Genomic DNA, 21185 nt, shown 5'->3' with positions numbered 1-21185 from the left:
AACTAAGGTGATATTCAACAAACCTTTAACTTTACTCATAAGTTATAGAACTGACATAACACGACTTATTGTCATCATTTTATGAATGTTTTTAATCAAAATAATGAAAAAATAGCTCATAATCTTTTTCAAAGACTCAGTAAACCTCGTAGTATAAATGTACGATTCGCGCTAAAAAAATGTTCTTTTTGCAACTTTTTGCAAAAGCAATTCGGATTCGGTGTTAATTCCATCAAATAATTCTGCAAGAGTTTTTATAGAATCTTGCTTCCTCAACTTTAGTTGAAAACGCCTGGACGTCAAATTGTTGATATGCAAACATTAGGTGCCCGATGAAATTACATGCTGTTTCCCTTTTTTTTGAAAAAAATGACAAGTTTTTAAAAATTATTTTTAAATCGATTTTTGTTTTAATCGATATAAGTAAAAGAGGGTGGCCAAATGGCGAGGGAGGATTAAACGTTCAAAAAATATGGACGGTTCGTCTTATTAAGAAAAAATAAGAAGCTATTGTTTTGTATCAGGGACCAACGAAATTAATATCATAGGTTTTGATGGCTCATACATCCATTTGAAAGCAAAACCGAAAAAAGCATCAGAAAAAGAGTACACAGTTTCACCTTTTGTTGACTATTTGCGTTGCACATTTGTAGCAATAAAGTTTGACTTGGAGAAAGTAGTGACTCCTGTCGAGAAGTGACTTGACTCCAGAGTGTGAATCACAAATTGCTCTCGCCTCAATCAGTTGAAACTTTCATGTGACCCCTCAAGTGACTTGATAGACAAACTCCCAGAGTGGGTGGTGTCAAATGTTAGCTAAATCACACGCACACGTGCTTTCACCCACAACAACAGCCACCACCATTGATGCCTTGGCCGGGCTCTCTAGAGCTGAATGGAGACATTATACGGCTCCTCTCGTTGAGTTTTGAATGGACTTCTGTGCGTCACGCTCTGAATAATTCAATCTCCATTTTTTGCTGCTGGTGCTATTTGCCGGGTTGTTGGATGCTGGTCGGCTGGTCTATCCTGTGATTTAACTAGAAAGTAGCACATATATACTAATGGGTGGAGTACGCGTCCCAGGCTAGTCGATCTGAAATTCCACAGAATCGTCACCGGTGTGCCATTTTGGGTTAGTTGAATTTTTGATTGAGTATTTGCCACCGACTGTGAAGTTATGGAAACATAATTTGTCTGCTTTTAAGTTCAGCTCAGGAATTATAAATAATTGTTTCCTGAAACCTGTGACAAGATAGGACTCCAGCGACTAAAACGCTGTTCAACACGGAAAACGACGACGAAGATTTCAACGCCGGGGTGATGTCGCCACCACCATCACCAACATCTTCTAGGCTAGTGGCAACTTTGTACGAGTGTGTGGATGCTCCAACATTCCGGGCTACATAATTTAAACGGTCAATTACTCCTTAATCCACATTAAGCTCGATTTAAATGAGAAGAGTGTTCGCCATTAGCCCGGGCAGCCGGCCAGCGCTCCCGGAAGATTAGTCAAACTCTGTGGTGGGGGTGGAACTCCGGCTCTTGGGGCTCGGGATATGGTCGTAATTCTTCCTGAAATTTGTTTTTATTTCGGGATAGGACGATCTTTCTGGAAGTCAACATGGTGAGCTGCGGGAGGGGTGTTGAAGTTGTTTGTAATGCAGATTATTACATGATGCAATTATGAGTGGGTCTATTTGAGAAGAGAAGGGCTTAATTGAGTTGAAAACGCCATTTTGTGCAGCTTTCAATGCCACACCTTATGACTTTTACAGATCCTCAAAACTCAATTTCACTCCTGAACTAAACTGTAAAAACTCTGTGCAATGTTGAAACTTTTCACATGAAAAGAAGTTACAATCAGGGAAGAAATCAAAGCACTGCCCATGTTCACATAAATGTCCCATATGCAAAAACAGCAAGCTGAGAAAAACGCATTTGAAGTTTGTCCCACAGTTAAGTTTTCACGAAAAAACTGGATTTCCTCCTGATTTCCAGAACAAAGTACTGGATGTTATATGCTCTTTTGAAAGAAAACACGATTTTGAACCAAACTGCATCAATAACTCAAAAGTGGTGAAAATGCATATGGGACATTTATGCGATCATGGGCAGAGCAATTCTTTGAGATTTCGGTCATTCGCTTTTTGTTTTATTTTTTAATCCGGCTGAAATTTTTTTGGTGCCTTGGGAATGCCCAAAGAAGCCATTTTGCATCATTATTTTGTCCATATAATTTCCCATACAAATTTGGCAGCTGTCCTTACAAAAATGATGTATGAAAATTCTAAACTCTGTATTTTCTGAAGGATTTTTTGATCGATTTGGTGTTTTCGGCAAAGTTGTAGGTATGGATAAGGACTACACTGAAAAAATGTGATACACGGTAAACAAATTTTTGGTGATTTTTAATTTCACTATTTGTTACTAAAACTTGATTTGCAAAAAAAAAAACTATTTTTAAGTTTCTGATATGTTTAAGGTTAATGTCTCCTTGCCAACTTTTCAGAAATTTCCAGAACCGGCAAAAAAGCCGGATTAAAAAATACAAAAAATAAAATTAAGAAAAAGACCGATTTCGAAGAGAATTGCTCATCAATCAGCTTATTGACCATCTCAAAACTCACCATGAAATCGTCACCAACTGCTTCCAATCATCAGCTTTAACTAATTGCCATACCTTAAACGGAGCTATTTTTCCCCCTAATGCATCGCTATCACAATGACAATGTCACCAAACAGTCCGTTTTTCATGGTTGACAATTAAGAGCACTGTCATTCCCCCTTCCCCTTAACAACAAAAAAGAGGGAGCCGACGAAAAACAGCACACCATTCAATAACGTCAACCGTGTGGCGTTAATCGCTTAACCGGGCGCCGACATTTCATCGACCCTTAACGACGTTGCGTTAAGGGACAAAACAAAACTAGGGAAGAAAAAAAAGGTGATCAGTTCATAAAGGTGTTCACAAACGCGCTCACCCCGAAAAATGCAATAAAACCGTGGGTTTATCGTAGTTTATGGTGTACTTTTTTTTCGCCAATCATCGCGGTCTCTTTTCATCCACACGGCCGAGCCCTCATAAAAGTTAAACTTTTCAGCAGGAAATATCTAGTCATAGCAGTTGTTTGGGAAATTGCGTTGAAAAAAACATATAAATTTAGTCCAAGATTACTTGAAATTTTTCCTTAAAACAACAATAACGATTAAACATGAAATAGTAATATTGAATTGTTATCATTTAAAAAGTGTTTTCAGTAACAAAAAAAAAACAAAAAAAAAGATTCGCCAAAGAATTGTGCCCTGTCAATGACTGGGCGCAAAGCCCATAAAACCCAGCGAACCATTACGTGGGCAGTTTGGTGGTGCGTGGGTGAACTTTTTGTTGCCGTTGTTTGCCTAATGTTATTGTCACAGCGCCGAAAATTGTTGGTTTCCAAGAATTCCAGCAGAGCGCAAAATAAAAAAAATCTCCCAAGAAGCAAAAACAAACGACCAGCTGGAGGAACAACAAACGGCCCGAAAAGGTTCCAACATGATTAATTGTCCTCTTGGAATGACCAAACCCAAACCAAAAACCGGCACAGTGTGAAAAGATCACTGACTTGCGTTTAAGGCGGAGCTGGCTATACAGGCTAATTATAGCTGGCCAGAAATGGCTGGGAAAACGAGCCTTAGATCTTAGATCAAAGGACGCAAATGATTCGGTGGAATTTGTTACCAAGTTTGACCAAATGAAGCAAAAAGGAAGTGGGTTCTATTTTGAGAACAGATTGTAGCTGGAGCCACAATTTCCACGAAATTAAGACATTTTGAACTATTGTTCCAACTTGGGCGTTTGAAAATATTCAACTTTTTTTTTCTTTTAAAGCATGGCAACTGCAAACTTTATTTCAAGTTTTTGTCAGGGAGTAAAGAAAATATGGGAGAAATTAGAAATTTATTTAATTTTTTTAGAATTAAACTATTAAAAATAAAATAGGTCACTTTTAATTTTTTTTCCACAATTCGAATTTTGGACCGCAGTTTGGAAAAAGACACAAAACCTTAATTTCAAAAAAAAAGTTCAGCAATTTATTGTTAACCAAACCATGTAATTTTGAGCCAAATAGATTGAAATGAAATCTTATCATCATGCAGGAAATCAACTGCATTATCCAACAGGTAAGTACAATTTTTCTTAATGATATAATTTAGAAGAAAAAAACAAAAAGACATTGATTAAAAATAGAGCAATGAAACTTTGTAGAAATTCCATCGTAGGCCTATTTAAGCCATTTTTGTGTACAGTCATCCCTCATATTCGGAACAGTTTACAGATCGGCCAATGTTCAAAAAATCATAGCAAATCTATAATTGAACTTAATGATTCGCTTTTACCTTCATTTGAGAGCTTTTCTTGCGATCTTTCGAATGCTGTATCGAACAACTGCAAATTTTAACTTTTATATCAAGTTTTTGAAGAAAAACTTTGAACCTTGAAATCCACAAATTCGGAACACTTTTTTCTTAGGGATGTAAACAAACTTTGGATCTCTCAAGGAGTACATATTTGTAACAAAATAATGACTTCACACACTGTAACCAGTGAAACTCAAGCTTAGTGATCTTTTATCCATGGTCTGATAACTTTTTTTGTGAAAATATCAGTTAAATTCAGGTGTTCCACAATTGTGGGAGGCACAATAACATCCCACAATCATGGAACAGGCAATTTGGAGGCAGTGTTTTGCTGATCAGGATAAAATAGTCTTGAAATGAGGTTTTGGTTCAAAAAGTACAACTTTTACTAGTGAAATAGCAAGAGAATGTCCAAATGAAGGTCCTAAAAATAGTAGGGTCGACAAAAAAGCTGCATTTGGCATGTTATTGACAAATTACCACAAAAGTGTTCCGAATTTGTGGGTGTTCCGAATATGTGGGATGACTGTATATGGAGCCAATTGTACTCGAAAATAACATTTGAGAAGAGCATAAGTTATTTAAATATTTTTGTATTTTGTAATTTAAAAATTACTGTATCTCGAAGCTGTTGCATCGTATCAAAAGTGATCAAAGTACACTGAAAGAAAAATACACGTCACTTCTATAAGATTTTAAATTTTTTAAGTTTAAAAGTTAAATTTTAAGGTGATGTTACGATTTTTTTGGTGCAAAATTGTTGAGGAAATAGCCTAAGACGTTACAAAAAGACTCACAAAAATGCAGGATGGTATGTCTCTACCAAAAAAAAAAAAAAAACAAACAAAAATCAATAACTAAAACTGTTTTTTTTTAAAGGTGGTCTAACGTTAAAATTATTACGAACCGATAGTGGGAATCGATTCTCCAGACAATTTTACATACAAGTTTCCATAACGACCATTGTCCTAACCGAAAAAATCGTTTTTTTGGTCGTTTTTTGGAATTTCTATAAAACAGACTTGATTTTTCGTCGTTTTTTGGAATTTCTATAAAACAGACTTGATTTTTCAGTCTCAAAAATATTTTTACCGAAAAGCTCGTCCAATTTCCCATAAGTTAGCCTTTGACAGCATTTCAGTTGGATGTATGAGCTTACAGATATAAGCTTAGTGTATTGCTCATAACTGAAAAAAAAATATTTTTTTCAGTGTGGTAGAAACCTGGAAAAAAATCTGATTTTAGCTGGACATGCTCAATAATAAAACGGTAAATTTTTAATAAGATCTCTAGAAATACAGGACTTCAGGAGCAAAATTTGAAAACGGGCGGTACGATAATGTCGTACCGGCCCTTCCAAAGGTTGCACCAGACTTGTTTAGGAAAAATATGAGATGTACAGCAATTCCATTTGAAAAGAGCCTAAACCGAAGAAAAAGTTCTCCGATCGGGCTCAACATTTTTCTGGGGTTCCTTGGCCAAAATAATTAGACCCGTATTTTTTTTGTTTGGCCATTAGGGTGACCTACATCGTGCTAGGGTGGTTAAAAAAAATGGCAATTTTCGTATATTTTCGCAAAAACCACTTTTTTTCAAAAAATCATATCTTTGCGTCATTTCATCCGATTTTAGCTGTGTCTCAGACGCAAAAGAAAGGTGATTAGTTTGGCTATTTGAGAAAAATAGTAAGAAGTTTCAAAAATCTAGCTTAACATTTGAAAAAGTCGTATGAAAACCTAATATGGCGTTTTGACCGTGTCTGGACCAAAGAGCCTATGTCTGAAAATATTTTTATCGGATTCCACGGAAAATTTCACAGAATACAGAATTATTTGTATACGATGTATGAGGAACGAACAGCTACATCGGTGTTGATGGTTGGGGCGCGGATTTGGTAATCTGGATATGACTCTCACCAGATTGATGTTATTTTTGGGATGAGCAAAATTTATTTATTTTTCTTTTGTACACGCTTTTTGTGTACACGTTTTCTCATACAATATTACATGCTTTTGCTCACAAAGGTGATGTGCATGCTTTTGCATGCGATCTTACACATATTTTTTTACTGTGTACTATTTGGCGAGAGTAAAGACCTCTCGCACTACAACAACAACAAATCGTGTTCATTCGTTTATTAAAATAGTTCATCCCATTGAGTGGTTTATATGAACAAATGGCCACCACACAATAAAAAATCGTGTGAATTTGGAAGCTGTAATTTTGGATGATTGAATATAACCTCTTTTATGATGTAATTTTACCTCAATTTAAACTGAAAAAGCGACATTACACCAAAAAAGTGGTAAAATTACACATTTTTAGAGGTAAAATTACATATTTTTTATGACCTAAAAGATGTACCACTTTCCAGATGTAATATTACCATGATTTTTTTTTCTGTGCGCTTAATCAACGAACCGTGGCGCCGATACGGCAAAGGCGCAGTTCAATATGCCGAAGGTCTCGGGTTTGAATCTCGGTGTCGACACTTTTTTTGTAGGGTGATTTATTGGAAAATGAACCCACGAGTAAAGTACTCTCGGTAATTTCGGGATTTATCCTCTCCGTCCGTTCACAGTGCCATTTTACTACCGAATCATGCTCTTTATCCTCTCGTATGCCGATGCCTAGTTCTTGGTGTACGTTATTTTTGTCCTACACTCACTTAAAAATCGTTTTCTGATTAATGTTCTTTTTGGAAGTTTAGGAGAGATTTTTTCACCAAAGTTTTGCTAACTAAAAATAAAATATTAAAAGAATAACAAGAAGGCTTAAATAATCATAATTATATGTACTCTGTTTTGCGTATGAGACCAATTCTAATATTCTTATAGATGGTTGCTTTACGGAAATTTTATTCTGTTGACATAAAAAAAACGTTTTTTTTTTCACTGGACACAATATTTTAAAGATTTAATAAGAAATCACAGTGTTCAATCTGTAGAGCACTGAAAATTACTACAGTTCAGACTCGATCCGTCTTAAAAAAAAAACAAATCTTCGGAAAGTCGAAAAACAAAAATATGTTGGGTCGTTGAGCTCAAACATGACCTCGGAATGCTCTAAAGTGATTTTCAAATTTGCTATTTAAGATAGCGGCCAATATGGCAGTGTTGGAATGTTCAATAAATTCATTAAATAATGTAACTGTTCGGTACGACTGTATAGCAAACAGTAACATTCAATCAACCACTCAAATTTGACTTTTATTGGGTCGCTGAACTCATGTTTAAAGTTGAGAGTTTTTGACTATTTTTAGAGGCCAGGGTTTATTTGAAAATTTATCGTCTCTCAAAAACTTCACACTTGTTTACTCCTCTTTCAGGGGCATTATCTCAGCAATTTCAATGTCTTTGCAGCAAATTTACAGGAAATTTTCTGATCTTTTCTAAACAATTTTTTTATAGATGGTCATGACTTCTACTGTTAAAAAAGCAACATACTAAGAAAAAAAAACATTTTTGAAAACATGAAAACGGTGCAAATTAAAAGTGCAATCAAATAATATAAAAGGATTCCACAATTTTTGAAAAGCGTGATTTAAAAAAAAAAACAAAAACTTGCGAAACTTTAACTTTGATTTCCATAAAAATTGAGAAAAATTTTGAAAAAAAATTCTATTGATTTTTTCGGGCAGATTTCGAAACTTTGAAAATTATTTGCAACTGCTACACTTAGCGAAATTAAACAGAAAATAAATTTCTGGAAATTTAAAAAAATACTCCAAGCTTGATTACTTAAACACACATTCAAGTATTTCCTGTGAAACATAAGACAGTGTTTTTTAAGTTTCAAGCTTTAAAAGAATGTGCTGATGAACAGCTATTATGAAGTTGATTTTTTGTAAAATGATCGCAACTTGATTTAAATTTCCGGCAAAATTTGGCATCGTTTTCTATCGTTTGTAATGAGAAGGTACGCAACGAATGTATTTTGAAATTTACTAGCTTTTTTTAATTGCAAAAGGATGAAAAGTTTGATTTCAAAACTCATTTTTGCAATATTTTTTTTTTACTTCGATGGAGGACCTTACGTCGATAACGTTATCACTGAAAAAAATTTAATTGTTAAAGTGCACAGCAACCAAGGTCTTTTGTCTTGTCTTTTCATTCCAAATTGGTCAAATTTACGGACCCAATCCTGTAAGAATCAGAATATGAAAATAGTTCATCTTTGTTGTAAATAACTTTGAAGAATCATATCGACAGTTCCCGTAGTTTTGAAAATACTAAAATGTCTGTAACAAAAATCTGGGTGAATAAGCTCTGGTTGATGTGCACCGTTAAATGACTGAAACATTATTGTAATTGTTTCAAAAATAAAGATATCATTATCGTCATCGTTGACGATCCCTGATCAAATAATCTTTAACCATACACGGATAGAAATCCTGTAAGCTATACGGTAACTCTATATTGTCGAATTTGTAAACATTGACACGTTTCCAAAATTGTCAACAGTTTTTTTCAAATGAATTTTGAAACATTTAAATGTTTACAAATACAAATACAAATTTACATAGAGTTACTGGATTAGCTCACAGGATTTGTATCCGTGTATTAATGGAAACAAAGAAACATTGATCGAACCCATCACCATCCGCTTACAAAGAGAAATCTGTTATCTTACGGACACGTCAGTTTGACAAAAAGATTTATTTTGATCAGCAAATATTTGAGAGAATATGAAAATTGATTAAAATGAAATATTCCCATTAATCGATGCTAACCTTCAAAATAACTCGCAGGATGTTGAGGCAGTCACGCACGTACACAAACAACGTCGCCGCCGCCCTTTTTTTTCCTTTATACTTTTTTTTTGTTTTTCTTCTTCTCTATGTCTGGCGGAGCCGCTGCGCTGTGTATGTGTATGTGTGCTCGTATGTGCCGCTGCCTTCTGCCGATGCTGCCGTTAATCCAATTCAGATGAATCTGCTCTGCTTTTTCCTGCTCTACTCTGGCCTGACAGCTGATTGATGTCGGGTGCAGCTGGGTTATCTTCCCTTTTACTTCTCTTTTCTCGCTAAATTTGCGTCGGATTGGTACTATTTTTTGCACAATCACAAACACACACAATTCTTTTTTTTTTTTTTCTTTTTTTGCTTTAGGCTTAGGTTATTCTTCTTCTTTTTTTGCTGCCTCCAATTTCACAAACACTACGGGAACAGATTGATGATTTACATTGCCTTTTTTGGGGGAGCGAGCAAGCAAACAGGCTCCAACAAGTTCAAACAGGCTGAACTTTTGCTTTCCGTACACGCTTCACACATACAGCCCCACAAAAAAACAACCAACGCTGCAGGCTTCAATGAGCCATTTCACGCAGAGCCTGAGCCCCACTCACACTCACACACCTTTGGCACTGCAACGAGAATCGCGCTCGACTTAATTCCGAGCGATTTTTTTCAATCAATTTAATCAAATTTATTTTTCCCCTCCACTCTTCCTCACACTTTGTGGGCCCCAATTTCACTTGAATTTATTTATTTCTCTTCCCGTAGGCGCCTTCAACGAGTGGTTACACACACCACCTCATACATGTACACCAGGGTGCCCCAATCAGGAATTTAATTGATTGAAGAACTCGTGAATTTCATCGGAGAAAAATTCGCTGAGAGTTCACGATTCTTTCGTCGATCTCTCGTACAAATTTGCTGAAAAGAAAAGAGAGGAAAAAACAATTCATTTCTCTCTCACACACATTCATATTCATTTTTGCTTTGCTTCCACTTTTCGCGTGGTCTTTTTCTCTTTCGACCAAAAACACGAATTTCAAGACACAAACACAACTTCCAGTTTTCGAGTCCTCTGTTTTTCCTCTGTTCCTCTTTGATGTTGCATTCTTTACACACGCGTTCGGATCGCTCACGCAATTTGCCGGAGCCGTAAAAGGTGGAGGCTGATCTCTCACCAATACCAGGGAACGTTGAGCGGTTAAGCCAGTCAACCTTCGAGTCTGGACCGGTTAGACGTCGTTGTTCGTCGTTATTCACCATTGCTGAGGTCGATAGTCTGAGTCGCGGTATTCATTGCGCGATTGAAAAGGCAAGAATTAAAAGGAGGCTTATTCTCGGGTTTGAAAGGTGTTTCCTGTTGGAAAAAGAAGCGAGGTTCTTGTTTGGCAAGATCCGGATTAGTGGAGTGGAACGTGCTGTTGGGAACGTGTCTTGTCCTGTTGGAATTTGGCGTTGGATTTGCGCAAGGTGAAGCAATATGTTGCAATTTTGTTGGAGTGAGCAGGGTGCATACATATGTCTTATTGGTTCCTTTAATAAATTCATATGGAATCCCATGAAATAAGTCTTTGATTGGAAACGCCCCTTGAAGGGCGGATCTCACAAAAATCCAAGGATTAAAGCAATACCCGAAATGGGTCTCTCTAACTACACCCACAAACAAGAAATGCTGCATAAAATGGCATAAAGGAAAGTGGGGCTAGACGACCATATGGGGCAAGAGGAACAATCGCTCGTACGATCGTTATTTTTACAATTTGATATTTCCAGTATGAGGAAGTTTTAAATAAGGCTTAGGGTTCGTTTTTAAAGTCATTTTATCAAAATGCCATTTTTCCTAGACTAAAATTATCCCTACCAATGATTTGCAATAATTATAAAGTATGATTTATCATTTTGTTATTTTTGTTGAGTGCTTTAACAAACCATGTTCAGGTGGGGCAAGTGTACCATATGGATTTTAAGTAAGGAAAAAATAACGAATTGCTGCAACAACATCTCTTATTGGGAAATAAATAAATAAAAAAAAACAAAACTGTTAAAAATGGTAAAAGAAAGTTGCCCCTACAAAATAAAGTGAAAATATGAAAATTTACCATTTATATATATAGCAAATCAACATGCTGTTATGCATTGATTCTTTTGCCCCAACGGATTGTTCGTCTTACCCCTCTGGTTAAGTAGAATGTACTGAAAATCAATAATTTTAAAATCAAATTTTATGGTGCAAAACAAGCTAAAATTGTTGTCTTCGTTTAATCCTACATGTTTTCTCTTCCAACATACAATTACACACAAGATCCTTTGTAATTACTCTTAACTTACAGAAAAATGTTATAACAAAAGCCAACTCGGTTATAAACTGTACCGAAAAAGACTCAATAAAATAATTTTATGAAAAAAATCCTATTTGTTTTAAAACTAATGATTGCAAAACAACTGAATTATTTTAAAACACTTTTTCTATTTAGCTTTGGCTTGTTATTTCATTTTTTATTTGTTTGCATGTGCCAGGCATTTTATTTTATTGAAAATTTAGCAAAAAATATTAAAATCAACATATGAATGAAAATGTGTTTTAAATGTATGATACAACTGTCCACATGTGTTGCAATCATGAGTTTTCAAATTATGTAAGCATTGAACTTTTTTTTTGTATGCCATAGATTTTTTTTTAGCGGTGCTGTGAATTGGAATTACACAAATATTTATGAAAAAATACATAATTATTAATGCTTAAAATGCGTTTAAAATTGTTTTTAGTTGATTAGACTTCTATTTTCAAATTTTTTTTGAAAAATTGGAAAAAAAATTGCCCTCTGGGTTTTAGATCAATATTGAGGGTGGGGCGACATAAACTCGATTTTTATTGTAAATTGGGCTCGACGTAAATAAGTCTCGCATAATTAAGTACACTTTGAACATTGGAGCTTTTGGTGTATTTTACAAAGTTAGCTCAATGAAAAAGTAAAATTTTTCAATCATTGTCAAATGAACTTGAAAAATGCCGATAAATGCAAAATCAAAAATAAGGAGTATTTTTTGTTGTCATTGTGGTAAAATCTTAAAAAAAATTGTTAAAGGTTGAATCAATGGCAGAATTAGAAATTTGTATATGCATTGTGGTAGAGCGTCCAATTTCCCGGGGTTACGAATTTCCCGGGAAACGGGAAATTTTCAGCCAATTTCCCGGGAAATCCCGGGAATTCCCGGGAAATTTTAAATTTATTGAAAATTGTTATGATTTTGGTTTTAATTAATATTATGCAACAAAATTGTATAGGACATCAACATTTATGTTTTAAATAAGTGTGAAAATCAATTAACAGCTTGACTGCATGTAAAAAATCATTCAACTACAAGAAAATGTATATTGGTAGTTTTTGATAAGATATATTTTTTATCAATGTGTTTAAACTGTGAGTAAAATGAATCCATAATCCACAATCATAAAATTTCTTGTGGTTTGGTTGAGCGTTTTAGCAGAATGCATTACTATGAATTCAAAGAGACGAGTTGTTCCTTCTAATTCCGCTATATATTTTTAATATCTTGACAGATACGTATTTCGTTTACTACTTGCAGACTTCATTAGTGTTCTGTTCTCGAGTCTTAGTCTTAGTTCTTAGTCGAGAACAGAACACTGATGAAGTCTGCAAGTAGTAGACGAAATATGTATCTGTCAAGATATAACAAATGGTAAAGCTTTTTAGTGTTGGTTTTACTCCAAACAACCCAATGTTTTCAAATATTTGAAGCAAGCTTTGAATACATTTTTGCATTTTTTGAGAACAAACAATAGAAAGTAATTTTTCAATGTTTTTTTTTTGTTGTATTATTATGCAACATGATTTAAATTATACGATAAATTAACTTCATTCCACAAAAAGTCTTCTATTTTTTCACATCTAACTCTCTAACACCTGGAGTTGCACCAGTGCTCCATAATTCTTTTACTTCAAACTGTAATTTGTTTAGTACTAGGTATTCAACCAAATGAATTAATTCTTTTCGCACAAATTCGATTTTCATCTCATTTGATCATGGTAAACAAAATCGTAAAAAAATCTCAATTTGAATTTGGAGGTAAGGAGTTAATATTGTTTAAATGAAATAACATCAATCTGTTAAAAGCCTAACTAATTGTAATAATTTAATACTCACTAAGCGAGATCAATTCCCAGTTGCTTCAAAAATTGATATGATCAGGAATAATTCTGATATCATAATTTCTGATAATCTGATTAATTATATATAAGCCAAACAATACATTTCATTGAACAAAATCATGTTGAGTTTGTTGATTCATTATTTTATCAGAGCATTTTCAAAAAATGGTTCCAAAAATTTAAGAAAATGTATACTTCCGCTTGAATTTCGGGAATTGCCGGGAAATTTACAAATTTCCCGGGAAACGGGAAATATTTTTTTTCGGGAAATCCCGGGAAATTTTTTCCCGGGACGGGAAATTGGACGCTCTAATGCTTCCGCATGAATTTCGGGAATTCCCGGGAAATTTACAAATTTCCCGGGAAACGGGAAATATTTTTTTTCGGGAAATCCCGGGAATTCCCGGGAATTTTTTTCCCGGGACGGGAAATTGGACGCTCTACATTGTGGGCGAGTTTTAACCAAAGTAAACATTTTTTTTTTGCCTAACAAACCTACATGATCATTTGTTTTTCACTAGAGCGTCCAATTTCCCGTCCCGGGAAAAAATTTCCCGGGAATTCCCGGGATTTCCCGAAAAAAAATATTTCCCGTTTCCCGGGAAATTTCTAAATTTCCCGGGAATTCCCGAAATTCAAGCGGAAGTAAAAATTTTCTTAACTTTTTGGTACATTTTTGAAACTTTAAAATAAATAATGAAAGCACTAAATATTATTTTATCAAATTCAATTTTCTGTTCTTATTGAACTTATCAGTTCGTCTGAAAATTTCATGTCAAGATTTATTTCAGATGATATTAATTTCTGAAGCATTCACAACTTGGAATAGATTTTGTTTATTTGTTGGGCAACAATAATTGCGATATTATGAAATGAAAATAAACAATTAAAATGTGTTATATCATTTGAAAATAAGGTACCTCTTCCCCCCAAGATCAAAATTTATTTTGTTTACATTTTGTTTACCATGACAAAATTGGAAGAAAATTGAATTGGTACACTCAAACCCCGGTGTTTTGACACCAACTGTTGTCAAACGAACGGGGTCACTTTTTAGTTTGACACCCCTTTTACACGGAGTTCACACACACTATCAAACGTTTGTTTTGATAGTGTACGTGAGCGCCGTGTAAAAAGTGACAGTTCGTCACTTTTTAGTTTGACTTTGACCAACCAACGGGGTACAAACTAAAAAAGTGTCAAACGAAAAAGTGACCAACCACCGGGGGTTGAGTGTATCATTAAATGTCTCTAAGAGGATTTTTGCAGGAAAAATTAGGTTAATTTGTTTAAAGTGTTTTTTAGAAATTACAGTTAAAAGTTGAAAATTTATAGAGCACTAGAGCTATCAAGGGCGTAAGATTTAATTTAAAAAAAACTACTTCGTATTCTATAAAAAGTTCCCACAAAATGCAAACATATTTCAAATACTCGCTCCAAACATTTGAAAACTTTGAGTTGTGATTACATAAAAATGGTATTTCAAGTGAATAGCCGATTTTTAAAGTAAATTCAATGCTTATCGATTTATTCATGAGATTAAACCAGTTAGATTTGTTCTGGATAAATTATTTGCCATGAAAAACATATTTTCTTTATTATTATTTTTTTCATTTCAATGTTTTGCCATGAAAAACACATTTGCTGCATGATTTTTTTTTCATTTAATCTAAATTATCAATTTTATTCATTATCATATTCTCTAAGCAATTATATCGTTTTGGAGCATGGATTAATTTTACTCACTTTCCAAACACTTTGGTTTAAAAATTATACCTAGCTACTTCTTATCAATACAAAATACTAATCATTATTTTTTGATATTTTGAACGAATTGAAAGACAGATATTTAGAAAATTTATAAATTTTCTTGAAGTTGTATGTTTTTTTACAAGCAGCCAAAGCAATGATTGAACCTAACACTTATTTTGACCAATATAGTTGCTATTTTATACTATTTTGTTGCAAAATATTAACCAAAATTAGGATCAGAACAATTTTTGATAAATTTAAAATTTCCCGGGAATTCCCGGGATTTCCCGGGAAATTTGTTGAAAATTTCCCGTTTCCCGGGAATTCTGTAACCCCGGGAAATTGGACGCTCTATTTTTCACGTGTATTTCTCGCTTTTTTTTAAAGGTCCTATATACATATGAAACCTATGGCGCATTGGTTGTTTTGATAAAGTAATCCAGATTTAAAATAATTTTCACAGTTTAAATTGATAAACTTTAATTGAAAAAAGTAAGATAAAATGCTTTATTTCAAGCCAATTTGTAATATGTTTTGCATTGGCCAAATAAAAAAACTAAAATGTAGAAAAAAATTGTTGACGAACAACACAAACAAGATTCGCCAGGAGACGGTGATTTTAGCGGATTGCGGACTGGATTTCGCCATGTTAAGTGGTGATTGTCTAAGCCCAAGTTGGAAGAACAACACAAACAAGATTTGTAAAATACTCAACATTTTCAGCATGGTCTTAAGTTTTAAGGATCTGAAGATATTTTTTTCGATCTAAAAACCCTCAAATTGAAATTCTACAAACGTGTTTAAGAAGAATGAAAATGTTTGTGAACATTTCGCTATCAAATGTTTCCTGTTTGTGATGAAACAATAAAGTTGTACAAAACATTTTTTTATTTTAACATATGCACAACAACTTCTGATTTTTTTCAAATATCTTGAAAAAATATTGGAATTAAATTGAATTTTATTGCAAATTTATACTGATAAAAAAGATTTAGTTTTTTTAAACTTCTCTGCATAATTATTTCCAATCACAAAACAAATAAAATCAATCAATATGAAACGGGAAAAAGAGCCATACACTTGAGATATTAAGGAAAACGTCGTAACTTAAACAAGTTCGGTCTGATGCAGACGCTCAATATAAAGATAGCAAACAACCTGTCAAGTTCATTGATTTCATTTCAACAGAAGTTTTATAAAAACCGTCGTCCCAAAAACAAACACAGCACGACTCGAGTTTTTGGAAGCACTTCAAAGGAAAATTCGGTAACTAGCGAAGCACTAGTTCTTGCGACGTTTTGTATATTTTTTTATAAATTTTACCAACGTTTTTTTCCTAAATAACAATAACAGAATTTGTTCTAGGAACGTGTTTTTTCGGCAAAATAACCATAACCTGTTGGCGGTCGCGCTAGTGTAGGGGAAGGTGGGGCAAGACGACCATATGGGGCAAGAGGAACAATCGCTCGTACGGTCGTAATTTTTAAAATTTTGATTATTTCCAGTATGAGGAATTGTTGTTAGCAATGCAATTAGCTGATTCTACTACCACATAACCACCAAAATGGCGTAAACGCCACGGGGCATAAGATTTAATGAAGTTTTTTTCAAAACCTTAGTTTTCTTATAATATTTGGGAAGTACAAAATAAGGCTTAGGGTTCGTTTTAAGGTTCATTCTATCATAATGATATTTTTCCAAGATCATTAGTGTCCCTACCAATGACTTGCACCTATTATAAAGTATGATTAAACTTTTGGTTATTTTTGTTGAGAGCTTTTAAAAAATCTTTTTCAGGTGGGGCAAGTGTACCATATGGATTTTTAGCATGGAAAAAATTACGAATTGCTGCAACAATATTTTTTATTGGGAAATAAATACATAAAAGTACTTAAAAACTGATAAACAATTGTTTAGAACAATGTTCCTACAAAATATGATGATATTATGAAAATTTAGTATTTATCATCTAAGTAATAATTTTTGTTTCGTAAAAACGATCAAATTTTTAGTAAAATATTATTACTTAATCTAAAAATGAAAGAAACGTTTCAAATACATTGTAATCTGATGTATCTAAGTGATAACAGTTGAATTGTTAGCAAATTAACATGTTGTTTCATGCATTGTTCCTCTTGCCCCAACGGGTTGTTCGTCTTGCCCCACTAGTTGAGTAGAACGTACGGAAAATCAAAAATTTTAAAATCAATTTTTTACATTAAAAACATGATTTTTTAAAAATTTATTCTAAGTCTTAGCCAAGACCTGGAATAAGATGATTATAAAAAAATCCGATACATTTTTGAACGTTTTTAATGGATTATTACGAGCATTACCTTAGCTTGTTACACTTGCCCCACTTTCCCCTACTTTTGCACTGTTTGTAAGCACGGAGAAAAATGAGTTCCGAAAATCGTGAACAAGCGTTCATGAATGTAGGAACCACAAATAAAGTTTTCAAATTCCATGTTACGTTTTTGAAAAACGTACCATGCAAAATGAACACTTTGTTCGTGGTTCCTAATTTCATTTCATTCCTTGTTCACGATTTTCAGAACTAATTTTTCTCCGTGAAGGAGGCCAAAGAGCACGACTTCCTTAAAGTTAAGATGTCCCCAAAAAAACTTTTCTAACATAATTGAGTTTTGTTGGTAAGAATCTAAGATATTGCAAAATTATTGAAAAGCACTTCGGCAAAATCTTACCCAATCTTAAAATAAATGTAAAATTTATAATTTTCTATTACAATTTTTATTTTTATTTTACTTAGGTTAACCAGCTTTTTAAAAACAAATTTTGATTATTAACATTGCTTTTATTGTTTTCTACGTAAAATGCGTTCTTTGTGGGTTTGTGGACTAAACATGGCTAACAACTTTATTTACAAAATAAAATTGCTTTCAAATTAAACAACCTAATAATCAAACATGACAACAATTATTCTTTTTCATTTGTAAAAGCCAAAGCTTTTAAATTGCACCATTTTGAACTGCACCAATTTCCTTTTTTCCTTTTTTGATTAAAACCTCATTGTGAATTTTTAAAGCATAATTTTCAAAATTTCATTGCAATTTCCACAAACAATCAATCTTTTTCACTACATCACTTTTCACTTTTTTTTCCCTCGCGTTAGTCGCGGTAATTTAACCTTGCTTGCCTGCAAATGCATTTAAAATTAGCTCAGCCAGGAGACTTATTTAGCATTCAAAACTCCTCACTCCCTTGAAGAGTTCACTCCAAATGCCTCCCAAACATGCAAACAATAAATTGTGGTGAAATATGTTATGTTTCTTGCACTTCCATAGAGGGCAGAAAAATACGGGTTGAAATTTAATTACTGCTTCACGGCATGCTTTGATGACTTTTTAAATTCAAGTGTTGCAACGTTTCGACTTGAATTGGAATCTTCTTTAGGGTTTTGTTTCGCTTCTAAATTTTTCAAATTTTCCAACATCTCGACAATTTGCCAAACTCGTTCCCAACTTTATCCAGCTTGATCAGGTTACTCATTGCCGTACACCAAGTGGTCGTGATGCAGCCCACGTTCCTCGAACCGGCTGTTCACCAACGCAGCAAAACTTTGCCAGGTTCCAATCGTACCGTTCAATTCCTTCACACTTTTGCCGATATCCAGAGGTTAGCCGAGGAGTGCACTTATTGCCAGCAAGCTGTGCGGCGAGCCAACGAGACAGGTGAACACGGCTTAAACTTTTCATCGACCGGTTCTAGCACAACTTGCACAACACACGGTTCAGTGATACACATTACTTCTTCTTGCTCTTCAAGTTCCGCAGCAACACTAGGGGTAGAGGAAGTGAACAAATTGGATTTCGATTCACGAATGCAACAACTGTTCCACTGACCCAAACACACACTAACGCACACCAAGCGATTCGAAGGTTATCCAAGCTGTAGAATGCTGGCGGCCAGTTCCAGAACTTCACTGTCTAATTCCCAAATGGTCGATTCAGCCTCCAGTTTTCCGACTCCGAGCTTCCCGAATCGAACACACTCGCACATTATTTATGATTCAATCAATTATTGAATTATTCTCATGTTCGCTAACGCGCTACGGCTACGGCTGAACGGAACAGATAGCTGTGTGTACGAGCTGGTGTACCAGCAGCTCTACACCAGCTTCCAGTGCCGTATTAACGCTGAATGCACCACCACCCGGGTTGTTCGATTTTTCTCCCTTTTCAGTGTCAGCATAGAATGACTACGTCCACCGAACAACCCGTGGCCAGAGGAACCTGCAGAGATACCACACCGTACACAAACTCAGCCAACCCTCCCCAAAAGACCCTGCAAGCACTACCTTGAAGCGCGAATGCACCTCCAAACTCCACGGAGCCCCCTCGCGCGCGTGTAACCCCAAACCGGATTGACGCGACTCGGACTCGGACACGACGACGGAACGCGACAACTACGAACACGACGGAACACTGTCGCTCGAACGAGAGTACACGGCGAACTGACGGGCAGCTCACGGAGCTGAAGCACAAGTTCCAGCAGCGTAAGAACGGCAAGAACTTCGCCGCGCACGGGACTGTGTGTGAATCGGCAAACATGCGGGCGATAGCGGGCGAATAGACTCGCTCTCTGCACAAAGCGAAGAGAAAGAAAATAAGAGAGAGCGAAAATGGGTTCGCCCGCCGGGTTTGAGAGAGAGAGAGAGTTCACGCAAAGGTACCAATACCGATGCAAGATGGAAATATGCAGCATGGTGCAATGTTTTCGTTGTTTGGGTAGGACTGGGAGGTGGGTTTGGGGTGGTGAAGGCGGAAGAGGTACGCGTATGGTGGGCGAAATACCACCACATGCGGAGGTTTGTTTTGATCGGATGAACGAGCGAAGCGGGATTGAAGGCGGGATACAGAGCGATGGGAACCCTGACTGAAAAGTCCGTCAGACGTCCGTCGTTTGTCGTCCGTGCAATTGTACGACGTCGCACGACAATGTCGTGCGACTTTCGCACGAATGTCATACGTTTTTGCACCAAAATGTCGTATTTGTCGTGCGATCGATGATCGAAATTGTACGACATTGTCGTACGACATTCGACCGACGTCGCACGGTTTTGTTATTTAGAATGTCGTGCTATTGTCGTGTGCTGTCATTTTGGATTTTTAGGTTATGTTGCAGTTGAAAAAAACCGTTGTTTTATTTTTATTGTTTTTTTTTTATTCAATCTGTCAAAATTTTACAAAAATATTCACTTGTTCACCTAATTTCACTTGCGGATCACCGATTCTTCTCCAACTTGGCTTCCTTCGAGATTTGCCTTGACCGCAGCTTCCGGCTTGGATATTGGTATTCTTCTGAGGCGGCCGTGGCAGCATCCTGGTCGTGTTGGACTTTTTCTCCTCGACGAGCTGATCGAAACCCGGATGCGACGCCAATCTTGGATCTCCGACGGATTGATGTTTACCGGAGTACGAGAAAACGTGGCTGCTTCCGTGGGTTCTACGAAAGCCACGCGGGACCACACGGGGACGCATGGTTTCCGGCAGGATCAGATTGGAATAAGTTAGTTGCCTGAAAAAATATATCATCAGTCTAGTCATCAGTCAACAATTGGCAAGAATTTCTAAATTAAATTCTGATTTCAATAATTATAATAATAAAATTTCAAGACAATAAAATTTCAAATATGTATTTTTGAACTGTAAAAGAAAAACTAACTCTATGAATTCTTGCTTACTTTTACAAAAGGTCCTATGTACATAGGAAACCCATGGCGCTTTGATTGTTTTGAAAAAGTAATCTAGAATTATCAAAATTTAAACATTTTAAAACAATTATAAATGAAGACATCTAAAATAATTTAATTTAAAAACGTATAAAACTCAAATTATTGCAAATAGTTTTAAAATCTGAAACTATTATAGTTATTTAAAAAATGTACCAAATTTGAGAATGCTTAAAAAAATTAATGATCAAACGTTTACAAATATCAGCATTTTTGTATGACCCAATCTCATCAATCAAATCATCATCACCATCTCATCATCAAATTCTAAAATTCTAAAATTCTAAAATTCTAAAATTCTAAAATTCTAAAATTCTAAAATTCTAAAATTCTAAAATTCTAAAATTCTAAAATTCTAAAATTCTAAAAT

The 21185-nt window shown here is 35.0% G+C and overlaps 1 protein-coding gene across 9 annotated transcripts in view; it reads right to left on the bottom strand.

Annotated features, from left to right (window-relative positions):
* LOC120423636 (fat-like cadherin-related tumor suppressor homolog) overlaps positions 1 to 21185 on the bottom strand; it is an 861295-nt gene that overhangs the window by 670089 nt on the left and 170021 nt on the right. For 7 of the 9 annotated variants that reach the window (XM_052708241.1, XM_052708240.1, XM_052708239.1 and 4 more), the window contains exons 1-2: positions 19382 to 19598; positions 9137 to 10060 (exon numbers count right to left, since the gene is read on the bottom strand). The exons of 1 other annotated variant lie outside the window; for it this stretch is intronic. The gene's annotated coding sequence lies outside the window, so the exon portion shown is untranslated. Of the gene's footprint in view, positions 1 to 9136; positions 10061 to 19381; positions 19599 to 21185 lie in introns of those variants that run through there. One more of the 9 variants, XM_052708246.1, reaches the window with a different exon arrangement.

This window comes from Culex pipiens, chromosome 2, assembly GCF_016801865.2.
Source record: "Culex pipiens pallens isolate TS chromosome 2, TS_CPP_V2, whole genome shotgun sequence".
NCBI classification, from domain to species: domain Eukaryota; kingdom Metazoa; phylum Arthropoda; class Insecta; order Diptera; family Culicidae; genus Culex; species Culex pipiens.
This window is presented reverse-complemented; position numbering and strand designations above follow the sequence as displayed.